Source organism: Bos indicus x Bos taurus, chromosome 22, assembly GCF_003369695.1.
Source record: "Bos indicus x Bos taurus breed Angus x Brahman F1 hybrid chromosome 22, Bos_hybrid_MaternalHap_v2.0, whole genome shotgun sequence".
In the NCBI taxonomy this organism is placed as follows: Eukaryota; Metazoa; Chordata; class Mammalia; order Artiodactyla; family Bovidae; genus Bos; species Bos indicus x Bos taurus.
This window is the reverse complement of record NC_040097.1, coordinates 13,002,355-13,006,644: the sequence shown is the minus strand read 5'-3', so window position 1 is coordinate 13,006,644 and position 4,290 is coordinate 13,002,355. Positions and strand designations below refer to the sequence as shown.

The window sequence follows — 4,290 nt, the reverse complement described above, 5'->3', positions numbered from 1 at the left end:
CTCAGCCGCGGGCAGAGGTGTCCGCCCCGTCACATGACTCAGGCCCGGCTATAAGAGACCCGGCTCTATTCCCGGATCGGGCCGGCGCCTGGAGGCTGGAGTGGCGCCGCCTTCTGGGCCGCGGCGGCGCCCTCTCGCCCTTAGCTGCTGGCGCGGTCCCGGAGTCAGAGGCTCGGGCACGCCCATTTCATGGATGGCGTAACCGAGAGCCTGGGCGAGAGTGTTGTCCAAGGCACCTGAACCAGCGCCCTGGCTGGGAGGACAGAGGGCTGGATGGGGGATGCCAAACAGGGACGGAGAGTCACAGAAACCTAGAAGAGAAATGAATGACACACATTGGCTGTTCTGATGAAAAATAGAGCACGTCAAGGAAAACAAAGACAAGTTTACAGAGATAAGTAGAAATCTGTCGTTATTGCACTGATAATTTCATCTCCTCAGACAGACCTACAGTCCACACTGTCATTGCATCTTAAAAATTGTCTTACTGGAAAGCACAATCAGGGCAGGCTTCCTGGAGAAGGTGGCTGTGTGGTGGTGGCAGAGCAGTCTGGGGCTCAAGACCCCTTGTTCATTTTACCTTGGTACCAGGATGAGGGATCCCAGGCTCCTGACCAAGCTTCACCCAGGGATTGCCAACAACGCTTGGCAAGGCTGTAAGCAGGGGCAATGAGCAGTGCCTGGAGAGAAGTGGTTAGGCCAGTTGGACCAGCAGAGCCTGAGCAAGGTGCCTGCACAGCCAGCACCTTCCATTCTGACTCCTCCAGGAATCTGAGAGGCACTGAGGCGCCAGGACAGCCCTGCCAACTCACTGCCCCGACCCCCCCCCCCCACTCCTCCTCAAGGCCACTGCTCAGGTTGTGCTTTGCTCTTAAAATGCCATTCCATTAAGCTCTTAACCATCTAACAAGACCCCATGCAAAAGGTCCTCCTCTAGATTCCTGTCTCTAACTGAGGAGGGCCTCTGCTTCCTATGAGCTCTGCCCTCACCTCCATCCCACTACTGGCACGGTCCAGGGTCTTTCCTGGGGCACTGACCACATGTACAGAGGCTCCACAGTAGGAAGAACTCACATGCTGCTTCCACACTAACTGGCTGTATGACCTTGAGCAAGTGTCAGCCATCTCTGAGCCTCAGTTTCCTCATTTGTAAAATCCGGAGCCCATGAGGCTGCTCTGAGGATGGATTGAAATGTTGGTTGCAGAGGGTCTAGACCTGTGCCCAGCACTGGACCCAGACAGCTGAGCTGTTCACGTCTGTCTCCCTAGGCTCTGAGCTCCCTAGGCACACATATGCATCCTTGTCAATGTCCAGCAGCCTGCAGTGGAAAGAGACAGGTTGGCAAGGAGGAGCTTCCCCAGGGAGCTAAGTCTCACCTTTAGGCTACTTGCCCACCCTACCACTTTCACATGCCTTGGCCTTGCCTCTGCCTGTAGCCTTCTGTAGGCACAGGCTGAGGCCATCTTGGCCACAGTGGCTAGGCAGGTGGCCAGGCTATTAGGCAGGCCTTGGACAGCAGGATGGTGAGCCATTGGGGCTAGAAACACAGCCGGGTCCCAGGCCAGCCCCTCAGGGTCTGTGGGCACCAGGCGGTCATCCCGTGGCAATAGAAGGAGGAGTTCCAAAAGAAGGCTGAAATTTCCGGATGGGGGTGACATTTGGGTCAAAGGCTGGGATACATAATTTAAACCCTCAGGTTCAGACCATGTGGGACCCTTTACACCCTCACTCTAGACAGGAAGACGGGGACATGAAGACTCAGGCTAGCTGTATGCAGGTGCACCAAGTTGCCCCAGGTGGGCACTGGAACGGGGGCCTCGGATCACAGGGAGATCTGAGGACCCTGCTTGGGAGCCTTGCAAAGAAGATGAACTAGACTTTCAACTTCAGGAGGAAGATCTGGTGGCTTCAGACGCAGGGGCGTCTGGTAGTTAAACCTGGGCCACAGGTTTCTGGGTTCCCCTCCGAGCTCAGCCTTCTCTGCTTGTGTTACAGCTGGGCAGGTGGCTCAGCGTCTCTGAAACATGATGAGGATGTTAAGAGCTCCAGCTCTCAGTGGCCGTGAGGGTTAACTGACCCAGTGAGGGTAAGGAGGAGGCCACAGGCTTCCCTGTCCCATCTCTCCCCACTCCTCAGGTCCACAGGAGGACCTGCTGGGAGTGTGGACAGGTTCCCACAGTCCTACCGTTCTGTCCTGATACTTTCCTCTCTTTATCCCTTGGCCAGGAGCCTCACTCAGGCACCATGGCGAGTCCCCTGATTGCTGTCTAATTGCCTCCACCTAGATAGACTAACCCACTCCAGTACTCTTGCCTGGAAAATCCCATGGATGGAGGAGCCTGGTAGGCCGCAGTCCATGGGGTCGCTAAGAGTCGGACACAACTGAGCGACTTCACTTTCACTTTTCACTTTCATGCATTGGAGGAGGAAATGGCAACCCACTCCAGTGTTCTTGCCTGGAGAATCCCAGGGACGGGGGAGCCTGGTGGGCTGCCGTCTATGGGGTCGCACAGAGTCGGACATGACTGAAGCGACTTAGCAGCAGCAGCAGCAGATAGACTAAGCATTCTGAGCCCATCCCACAGATGAGAAAACTGAGGCTCTGGGGCATCCCTGGCCAAGGCCACACAAGGCCAGGGTTGTTGGAAGAGACGGAGGCAGCAGTCCAAGGCCTTGCCTGTCCATATGTCCTATGAAAAGATTCCTGCCCCTTCCCTAGACAAAGGCTGGATGCTGTGGTGGGAGACAGCTCTGCTGCCCTCCAGTTGGTTCTGAGAGGGGCAGATTCAGGACAGTTTCTCACGAAACTGGAACAAGGGCAGCTGTTTTGTCTGGCCTGGCTGAGCCCAGATGGCAACCGGGACTTTGGCCAGTATTCCCACCAGAGGAAGGGATGGAGTTCAGCATGATTTGGGGGGCTGGGCACCTGTTTTTCTCTGCCTGGCCCAGATGCCAGATGTGAGAGGCCACATTCTTGGGTGACTGCCCTTCAGGGTTCCCTCTTCCCTTCCATGTGCCTGTGGGGTTCCAGTCCACGGTGCAGCCCAGGCCCCTGAGCCTGAGCCTCCTGAAAAGGGCCTATCCTTATAGATGGTTTTAGAAGGCAGTGGCTGAGCTCAGGAGGCCTAAGTCTGAGACCAGGAGTCTCCTGGCCACTGGGGGCTGGTTTCTTGCAGTGTGACCTTGGGCAAGTCATCTCCCCTCTCTGGTTTCATCTTCCTTATCTCTCATTGGGGTTGTTAATACCCCTCAGAGGCTCAGGGAATGTAGACAGAGGAGGTCTAGCACAGGGCTTAGGTCAGAGTGAGCTCCCAATAGATTACTACTATTTTTGTTATATGATTTAATATTAACAGGATGTGTTTAGGGATGGGAGGGGAAGCTTACACGGCCTGAAGTCCTCTGCATAAAACCTAAGGCTCTGGGACTTCCCTGGTGGTCCAGTGGCTAAGAGTCTGCACTTCCAATGCAGGGGGCCCAGGTTCAATCCCTGGTCAGGGAACTAGATCCCATATGCCACAACTAAAAGTTCCCACATGCCACAACTAAGACCCAGTGCAGCCAAATAAATAAATTAAAATGAAAGTGTTAGTTGCTGAGTCATGTCCAACTCTCTGTGACCCCATGGACTGTAGCCTGCCAGGCTTCTCTGTCCACAGAATTCTCCAGGCAAGTATGCTGGAGTGGGTTGCCGTTTCCTACTCCAGGGGATCTTCCCAACCCAGGGATCAAGCCCGAGTCTCCCACACTGTGGGCAGATTCTTTACCATCTTAAACAAGTAAATATATATATAATATATATGTAAAACCTAAGGCTCTTAGAAGCTTAATACAACCATCTCATCTAACTCCCCTTTAACTTCCCATCGTATAGATGGGAGACTAAGGTCCCAAGAGGCCAAGTAACTTGCCTAGGTAACCAGCACAGACTCCAACAGAGCCCAGCATAGAACCTAATTCATTCATTCCCTCCAGCAATCGTTTAGCAAGCACCTACTGTGTGGATGTGACAGTTGGACTGTGAAGAAGGCTGAGCGCCGAAGAATTGATGCTTTTGAACTGTGGTGTTGGAGAAAACTCTTGAGAGTCCCTTGGACTGCAAGGAGATCCAACCAGTCCATTCTGAAGGAGATCAGCCCTGGGATTTCTTTGGAAGGAATGATGTTAAAGCTGAAACTCCAGTACTTTGGCCACCTCATGCAAAGAGTTGACTCATTGGAAAAGACTCTGATGCTGGGAGGGATTGGGGGCAGGAGGAGAAGGGACGACAGAGGATGAGATGGCTGGAT

The 4,290-nt window shown here is 53.9% G+C and overlaps 1 non-coding gene across 1 annotated transcript; it reads left to right on the top strand.

The window, feature by feature from the left end:
• The first annotated feature begins 3,430 nt into the window (after positions 1-3,430).
• Positions 3,431-3,503, top strand: TRNAG-UCC. Its single transcript has one exon. It is a non-coding gene; the product is annotated as a tRNA-Gly (tRNA).
• The last annotated feature ends 787 nt before the right edge of the window (positions 3,504-4,290 follow it).